The sequence below is a fragment of the Berghia stephanieae genome, unplaced genomic scaffold, assembly GCF_034508935.2.
Source record: "Berghia stephanieae isolate SIO BIC M18660-M18661 unplaced genomic scaffold, UCSD_Bste_1.3 scaffold222, whole genome shotgun sequence".
NCBI classification, from domain to species: domain Eukaryota; kingdom Metazoa; phylum Mollusca; class Gastropoda; order Nudibranchia; family Aeolidiidae; genus Berghia; species Berghia stephanieae.
Window position 1 is genome coordinate 2486 of NW_027623313.1, and position 10015 is coordinate 12500.

The window sequence follows — 10015 nt, forward strand, 5'->3', positions numbered from 1 at the left end:
GCTAAATGTGTGGCAAGTGACGTAAAATCTTTAAAGGTAGTTATCACTAAATTGTAAAAAATGTCAAAGAATAATTATTACATATACAGCCCAAGCCAATAATTGGAACGCCATATTTTCAGAAGTCGCTTAATAGTCTTCAACAGTCGTAACGTCACTTCCTTCCTAATGACGTATGGTAACTTAGTAACACTGGCTCTAAACTATCGGAACATTGGCGGACGCCGTATGAACTATTTCTCCGGCGAGCTTAAACGCGTATCCAGAGGGAAAAAAAAACCCCGTCAATTTGATCATGTTTTGACTTTTACACATTCTGATCACAAGGCATATGAAAAGGGAATGAAAAGTTCTAGCCAGCACGAAGAATAAAAATTAATGATTTTCTTTGTTTAGAACCAAGATGGCCGCCGTTGCCGGGCGCGTGACATCAGACTACTGACTGAATCCAATTCCAGGTTATCAAATATATACTGAGCCCTATTGACACGAGCAAAAATGGAATTTTCTCATAACTTCACCAAGCGAAAGAAAGTACATTAACTAACATGACATTTGAGTCTATCATCGCCCATTACCTGTTAGTTAGCCCATAGTTAATGAAAGCTCATGTAATGACACAATTGTTTCTGTTGAAGAGGAATTTTTATGTTTTCAAGGTTTACGGCGCTTGCAACAAATTTAGGTCATATCAGCGCCAGTAAAAAGGATGAACATTGGATAATAAAAACATTCTAGATGTACAATTCAAAGGACTTAAGGAAAAAGTATGACAAAGGGGAAGGGTTCAAATAGGGAACAGATGTAGATTCCAAGAGCACGCTATCACAGTACTTTGAGATTTTAAATGTTTCACTGCACACCAGCATTAAGATGGCACTAAGAGGAATACACTCAAATGTGTGCAAACCATATGTTTAAATTAAAACTAAATAATCTCATTCCAAGACAAAGACAGAATGCAATTGGAAAACAGGGGCATAGAAGACACAGCAAATACCTCCCTGCCCACTATGGGAGGTCAGGAACCCCACCCATACGATGAGGAATACAGCACTGATTAAAATGTGTTGTAATTTATTGTACAGGATTCATGCGTCTTTAAATCACCAGGCAGTACATCAACATGCCATATAAATTTGTGGTCATACTCACTCTCCCCCATTTTCCATCCTACCAAAATCATTATGTCAAATGTCGAAAAAACAAACGAAAGACAAAATACATTAAAGATGCTATGAATTACAATATACACGGCTACTGTAATATAAACGGTGTGTAGTTGTTGACATGTTCCAATTATGGAGGCCACTCACTGAGGGTGTTAATAGAAGTGATTTACACAATGTTTTTCCAATTAAGCTGCTAGCACTGTCCTCCTATCTTTACAAATCCTGACCTCCTGTTGAGAACAAATGTTTTACAATTTAACTTGTTGAATTTCCAAAAGTTCCCAACTCCCGATGAAAACATCAAATCCAACAGAGTAACAAGGAGTTCCATTGTCTATAAAAATAGCCAACGTCTAAATAAAAAACCCAAGTTTTAAATCATTGTACTGTTCTACTGATTTACAACAACACATGCTTTTAAAATCTCTTCTCTCCTTTCAGAATCAAGTCCTCAAAGCTTTTTATTGTGAAATGCTGATGAACAAGGAACTGACACAGGACTATGTTGGTGTTAGGTAACAACTCCTTGAGTCAACTTTGCAAAATTCCATGTCCAAGATGATGGTTTTAACTTTGTACACAACATATAACGTTTTGATTGAATCACAAACTTCATCTACAGTACAGAACGAATCATCTCCTGTTAGTGTTGAAATTCAAATGAGTAAGCAGTGTTGAAAAACCTCTGATAACCATGAGGCTCCTTTTTCCTTCCATCAAAGATGGTTGTCCACTCATGACCACACTATATGTGGCATTCTTGTGATCTATATTTTTCTGAGCAGGAACAGCTCGCTGTTCATCAGTAAAATGCCTGGTACTAGGATAGGGACAAGCATCTGAGGAAAAAAATGGCAATAGGTTAATAACGAAAGTAATCTAGAAAAATCAGCATTTATTCATGAATAACCAAGAGGTGACGATGTACAAATGGTGGTGTAAACAAGGCTTGGAAATATGGAGCCAAATATCCCCTAGATTGATAAGTGCTAAATAAATGAGCAGTCTATTAATCTACTGAGATTAATCCTGACTACTTTAGATTGGAACCACCAATCCATCATTCGAATTCTAGAAAAATACACCCATGACAAAAACAGATTAACTCAAATTTCAATCATTCTTGCCAAAGTGGAATAAAAAAGGCTTTACAGCTGCGATACCCTTGTTGAAACCCAAGCAGAGGAACACAAGATTACTTTGAAAATCTTCTGATAGGCTATCAATCCAAATCGAACACTGAATCATTGATCAGTGTGTCAAAATTTGATGAAAAACCTAAGCACCATGTGTAATAAAGCCCAGAAATTTTTTTTTGTTTCAGTGCTGGTGGTGACAAAAAGTGAAAAAGTAGGAAAATGTTGAACGATTGCCCCATTTCTACTGCACTAAACCCCACTTTTAGAGCAATTGAGATGATAGGACTATCATTGATACTCTAGCTAACTTCTGGAGAGTGGGAAACTGCACCTGTGTGTTCCACCACACATCAACTCTCACATTGTTTCGAGAAATTGCAATTTTAAAAAGGAGGAAATTCCTCCTCTAAACTACAAAACCGCGGATTTTCGCAGATCCGAGGAAAACCATCGGCACTCTTGTTTATAAATAGAAAATCGTCATACACATGCAGATGACACAACTTTTGGGACATTATTTCCAAGATGACTAAAGCACTCCCCAATGATAACGAAAACTATGGACTGCACTAGCACAACGCAAGTCCAGATATGATCTGTGAAGATGCACAGTCAGAAGTGCAGAAAATCATCTTTGTGCTTTATTATCTTAGTACATCAACAAACAATTAATGAAACAATATATCTGCCATATGCCATTGGAATGAAACATACATCCATACACTATTTTATTTTAGCAGGCATTAGATGTCGCTCTATTAGAGCGATATATAGTTACCTGCAAGGCAGCGCTCAGAAATTATTCGTCCTGACTGCATCGACTTTCCCAAGTTTAGTGTTGTGACCATTTATTCATTGCTCATTTGCCTGAGAGTAACAATAATATAAAAATAAAAATGAGGATTTGTCAACTTTGAGAACCAATTATTGTAAAAAAAAAATACTAACAGATGAAACCATTGAGAGGAGTGTAATAGTAATATTCCTTAATACCTGCAACTTTGAACTCAGTCCCAGTGCATGCACCTCAAGCTCGTGCAACAGCAATAGAAAATTTAAAAATTTAATAATAAATGCAAGATTTCAATGATCTTATAATATTAACTTCCAAAGCGTCACCCCGAAATAATACTGCTTCATTGAGATTGGTCACATTTTTTGGGGTCAGGTTATGTTAATGGGATTTCTACTCACTCAAATATCATGTCCAGGAAATGATTTTATAGTTAAAGCTAAATCATGGCCCTGACCCTTTTACCTTTGAGTTGCCCATATTTGGTGCTGCCAGGCTGAACACGAACACCACTACAGATACTGGAATGCCATCTGAAATTTAGATTAATCAACTTTAATAGTAATGTACAAAACTGAATGTTATAACATCTACAATATATATGCAGGATGCCTACATAAAATGTAAAAAGAGCAAAACACTAAACAAGGGACATTCGAGTTCAAAACCCTCCTTTAGCCAATAACAGACAGTTAAAACATGAATACATGACGTAAAATCCAGTTAGACCACCAAAACAAAGATAAATAGCACAGTGCCAGAATACAAAATCACTAAATAAAAAATGCATTCCAGTCAAAACCCATCATTCAAATTGTCATGCCTGCCCAATGTGTAGGTCACACATATAAAAGCAGGGTTCAAATTGTTTTCTGTACAGCCCATATTTTTGTCAACGAGCACAGAATTACTGGCCAATCTAAAAATTATAAAACTATTTTTACAGATTCATATAATAATAGTAACTTGCAAACCTTCCTTAAATTAAGGGTAATTCAATCACCCGTTGAATCAAGTGATTTGAACCCGGGACCTTCCAGTTCAGGGTCAAACAACTTCACCACTACTCACTACACTACAGATCCATCTGACCTGTGGAGATATCTAATACTAATTATGTTATTAAGAAGAAATAGAAAAAAAATCCACAAAAAGAACTGAATGTCACTTGTATTTTGTTGTTATTGTAAATGTCATTTGCAAATTAGCAGAAAAAACATGCTTCCTTCTTATAGGCTCTATTTTTATGATTACCAACATACTGGAGATATCTAGTATTACATTATGTGTTGTGTCGCCATATAAAGTAATATATAGTTATTTCATTCTATTCTATTCACCATCAAAATCGACAGATCAGCTGGTAGAGCACTTGATTCACATGCAATGGGACCGAGATCGATCCCAGGTGCAGCCGATATTTCTGACCCCCATCCACCCAGCAGTGATCGGGTAGCTCTATCTGTTAGATCTGGTGGAAAGCACTTTGCCACAGACCACTGTACTACTCAAATGGTAGCAATCCATTACTACTGTCTGTTTCACACTATAGAAAGCGGGATAAACTCCTGCTCCATGGGCCGAATAGCTCTGAAAGACTACATGAGACATGAAGAAAACCAAATTTTCAGTTCAGAAAATTGGATATTTGATTTTTTTACAAAAATTTGCTCTCAGGTCCATTTTTGAGGGGCTATACCTTTTTATGTATTAATCAAGCTAAATCTCTCCATGCCTACGGACATGTTGGACGGTTCAGGTTGCATTTATTAGTAGTTTGGTATCTCCAATGCTATATTATTATCATGGTACGGACTTCCCTAGGTTCTTAGCATACCTAAGTAGGGGAGGTTTTTTTGGTACTATAACCCGATGAAACAATGTTTCCCATCACTTGCAATCTCGAAACTGTAGGAAACGCAGTAACTAATAATGGCATCTGCCGTTAAATGACAACCAACTATCAAATTGTTTTTGAAATTAGAAAAATAACAACACTAGGCACTTAATAATAATAATGGTATAGATTTATAGTGCGCCAAACATCCCTTCATCAGGAGGGCTCTGGGCGCATAACATAGATTAACTTAATCATGAAGCCCTAACACAGTACATGAACAACGCTAATTATACACATAATCAAAAGAAAGCCTGTCGGAATAAGAATGTCTTCAATCGACGCTTGAATTCCTCTAGTGAAGACGAAGAACGTATCTCTAGTGGTAGTAAATTCCACAACCTTGGACCAGAATGCTGAAGGCGCGTTCACCAGCCTTCACTCGACAGCGGGGTGTTTTCAGTTTGAGGTCGTTCGTTGATCGAAGCGATCGCTGTGGGTTATACCGTTCAACGAGGTTTGAGAGATATGCTGGTGACGAGCCCTCCAGGCATTTGAAAACGATAGTTGAAGATATATATTTAATCCGCTGGTCCACTGGCAGCCAATGCAGCTGCTGTAGTAATTCGGGAGCTGCAGTTTTTCTGTCTTTCTGTAGTACAACGCGGGCTGCCATGTTCTGTATTTTCTGGGTTTGTTTATTTTGTCCTTTGTGAGACCAACAAACAGTGCATTGCAGTAGTCCATTTTCGGGAATATCAAAGATGTTACCAATTTGTTGCAAGTTTCCCTATTAATAAATGGTCTGATTGTTTGATATTTCTTAGAATGCAGATAGCACTTGTTCTCACATTGTTAATATGTTTGTTCATAGACAGATCACTCTCTAAGGTGATGCCGAGATTTTTTGCTGATGTTGTGAGTTGTATTTTGTCATTATCGTTGATTGTCAGTGCCAGTGTAAATGGATCTGTCTTATTATTTGAACTAGCAATGAATAAGGCTTCAGTCTTGTCGCCATTTAATTTTAATCTATTTGCAGACATCCACCTTGATAAAATTTTCAAACTCAAAACATTTCAATTTGCAATTGGACCCAGTCAGGTAGATGGGGCATGAAAAAGCATTTAATTTGATACCTTACTTTTCTCTCTACGAGAAAAGCTTCAAGAGTTATCTATTTTCAGGTGAAAATCTCAGTCAATTTTACAGAGTGAATCTGTGATCTCACTGCTGCCTCAAAACCATTGTCTCGTGGCGATCGGGAAAGTTAGGGTTTTGCAGTGAACGCGCCCCACATATTTTTTTCAGTAATTTTGTTTCAATTAAAAAATAAATGGCAAGTGTTGGGTATCATTTTAAACATTAAATTAAAGGTCAGAAAATAAGCTTTATTTTCGTATATAATCATTTTCATGTGTGGTAAGTATGGAAAAAATCAGGGTTAAATGAAAATTGAAAAAAAGATGAAGTTTTTGTCCTAAAAAGAATAGTTGATGACGGCGACTAAAATAAAAAAGTGTGCGAGTGTATCAATTCTTATGATGTATTAAACATAATTAATATGGATCCATAATATTAAAATTTCTTATTCTTATGATTTGAAAATTGACTTTTAGCATTTGCTTTCTGAAAAATACAATCATCAGAAATTAAGAATGAAATACACCATTAAAAGCTTGCATGAAAACCTTTAAAATTATGGTACCAAAATTAGCCAGCTACTTTCACAAATAACGCCATGACCATGGTGACCAAAACAGTAATGGGTAAAAAAATGTTTCACCTGACAGTACAGTGAGCCATATCGGCAGCCACGTGAATTGAGTTATCAAAGTGCCTAACACCACTGAACTATATGAGTGTCTAGGAGACCAAAATGGGCCATCTAGGCTAGAAAGACCAAGATTTTGGCTTCCCCGCGTAAAACCACATTTCAGTTTCTGTTTAAGGGACGATTATTTTCTTCTATCTAGTTATTGCTTTAAAATTTAAAAAAAGCTTTGTAATATCATTATCATGACCCCCCCCCCCCCCAAGTCAGAAAAGAGATTGCAAGTTATAGGCCGTCCAACACAAATAATTTAGCACGGTGAAAATAGTGTGTCAGGTTATTTTAGCAAGTTAGCTAGAGGTCGTTAGTTTCCCCTATTAGGGTAGTTAAAATTAAAGGTACTAGGGTGTATTCATTCGTAGGATTAGTTGAGCGAATATTTCGTAAGGCCTCCCACAGCTATAATAATACCAGCGGAATGGTGGATTCAGAATTGATTACAGCTACCGATCAAAATCGCCCTCCAAGATATTACCGTACGGTGAAAATAGTCTCCCACACCATTATCACCGTACAGTGAATATATCATTCCACTAATTCCACACCATTATAGTGAATATAGTCTCCCACACTATTATCACAGTATACTGAATATAGCCTTCTACACCATTATCACCGTACGGCAGGGTGGTATTATTATTGCCATTGCTAAGCCAGTTTAAAAAAAAAAAAGAAATAAAGAAAGAATATGAATATGAACTTGAACAGCAGCAAAACCAAACAAGTAATAAATAGAATTTTTAAAAAAATCAAACTCGCCTCTTCAACATAAAGAGAAACAGTTCCATAAACGAAAATACGGTTTTACATTGTCATTAGGTAGGCACTTTGATAACTCCAGTCCAGTGGCCGCCGAAAGGCTCACTGTAAGGTGAAACTCGTTTTTTGGAACTTTATTTTTGACCCTTTACTGTGTTGGTCACCTTGGCGTTATTTGTGAACCTATGTGACTAATTTTGGTATCATTATAAAGGGCACAAAAACAAGCTTTCTAACGGTGTATTTCATTCTCAATTCCTGATTGTATTTCTCAGAAAACATGTAATAAAATTTATAAATTTTTGAATTATAACAACTTTTTAAATTATGGATACATTTTAATTATACTTCATACATCGACAGACAATTAATTGAAGAAAATCTCTACCAAATTTCATACAAATTGATATACTCGCTCATTATTTTATTTTTCCCGCCACCAACCCCACTTTGTAGGCCAAAAACATATTTTTTTCCATTTTCGTTTATCATTAATTTTTTCCAAACTTTCCATACATGAAAATGATTTCTGACCTTTAAAATGATATCTAACACTTGCCATTTATTTTTGAATTGAAACAAAATTACTGAAAACAATAAGTGGGCCATGTTGACTGCAAGACTCAAAATTCCCCGATCGCCGCGAGATGCTGGTTTTGAGGCAGCAGTGAGGAGATCACAGATTCTCTCTGTAAAGTTGACAAAAAATTTCAGTCGAAAAATATAAATAACTCTGGAACCGTAGGTCGTAGAGAAACAAATAAGGTATCAAATTTTATGTTTTTTCAAGTCCATCCCCTGACTGAGTCAAATCAAGATATTTTGAGTTTGAAAATTTTATCAAAGTGCCTATCATTAGGTTAGGAAGCCAAAATTGGCCAGGGACCAAGATTTTAATCTACCTCCTGACTCCTAGTAGTCTCCTCTCCTACTCAACTCCAATCCACTCTCTCTATGAAACTTTAGTTAATATTTATTGGTGGACATATGAAAGTCTATAGCCATAACCGCTAATAAGATCTCCCTTTTCATGTGTAGATTTAGTTGCAGTACAAGTGGAGAAGAGAGTCAGAGTGATGATGTGCTAAAAGAAGATAGACGCGGTTTTCTTTTTGTTTTGTTTGTTTTTTACGCTAACATCCTCCAACTCCGATAATAGAAAAAGCATCGTTCCTATGGGTGGAGGTGACAGATTTGAATACGCTAAGACTAAGGAGGATGAAAAGTCCTCCGACTTAATTATTTTACCGTCAGCTTAAACTTACTCTTCATCTTGATGCCATTGACCATATTCCTTTCACGTTTGTTTTGCTTTACCTACTCTAGCTACCTATTATCGAGGCAACTCCACTCCTTTCTAGTGCCGCACGGGTTCCTACCGAGAACAGTAACACCAGGAACATAGCTCAACCAGGAACTAGTACCAGGAACCTCCACCAGGAACAAGTTCCTGGTTATGTTACTGTTACTGTGTGTGTGTGTGTGTGTGTGTGTGTGTGTGTGTGTATTGTGTGTATGTGTGTGTGTAGAGAGAGAGAGAGAGAGCGCGCGCAAACCAGCCTACGTCCCTCCCTCCAGTCTGAACCTCTCGTCTGTCTGTGGTTGGTACCAGTAGAAAACGGTAAGGGCTGCCTGAAGCCGGTGATCGTAAAATACTAACGAAAGAGTGAAAATGGGAAGGCTTCGTATGGGAACAAATAGACAATGGACGTTTCGGGTGCAAACCCTTCGTCAGCACAACAATACACAAATAAACGTGGAAAACAAATAAAATATAATGAAAACTAACTTGTGTCGTCTGTACTCAATGGTGGTTGCAGTATGAATGAAATGTTAGCGTGGCGTGGGTAGAGGATAGGGTGCCCCAGGGGGGTGATCTAATTGATAAGCAAAGGTCAGCGTCAGGGAACAGAACTTTCCAGATTATAATGGAAGATAAGACATATTGGTAGTTAGTAGTAGTAGTAGTAGTTAGTAGTAGTAGTAGTAGTAGTAGTAGTAGTAGTAGTAGTAGTAGTAGTTGTAGTAGTAGTAGTAGAAGTAGTAGTAGTAGTAGTAGTAGTTGTTGTTGTAGTAGTAGTAGTAGTAGTAGTTGTAGTAGTAGTAGTAGTAGAACGCTGTAGTGGAACAGTAGGGGGGCGGTGGAGGGGGCGAGGTGAAAGGGTCACGGCGGAGGTGGGGGGGGGGTTGTTGGAGTTCCCCGGGGCACTGAATGGGATGAGTCTTGCCTTCCCGGATGGGATGACCATAGAGGGTAGCTGTGCTGTCCGTTTCCTTGTAGTGTACAGTGGTCCGTACTCCGTGTGGTCAATACGCCCTTTATGTCCCAAAAAATCACCTCAGAGGTTGAAAACTCATAAGGTACTCTATGGACGGGTGGAAGGGTCCTCGCTAGAAAGAACCCTTTCAAATGGCTGTGGGCAATGCGTAATGCCCAAACGTGTCAATTTACCTTTTGAACGCTCGGGGGGAGGTCCACTG

At 37.6% G+C, this 10015-nt stretch overlaps 1 long non-coding RNA gene across 1 annotated transcript; it reads right to left on the reverse strand.

Moving 5' to 3' along the window:
- Positions 1-1805: 1805 nt before the first annotated feature.
- Positions 1806-8836, reverse strand: LOC144961341 (uncharacterized). The gene is made up of 5 exons (XR_013643131.1): positions 8800-8836; positions 4079-4208; positions 3506-3637; positions 3090-3178; positions 1806-2011 (listed from the first exon to the last, which is right to left on the reverse strand). It is a non-coding gene; the product is annotated as an uncharacterized LOC144961341 (long non-coding RNA).
- Positions 8837-10015: the final 1179 nt, after the last annotated feature.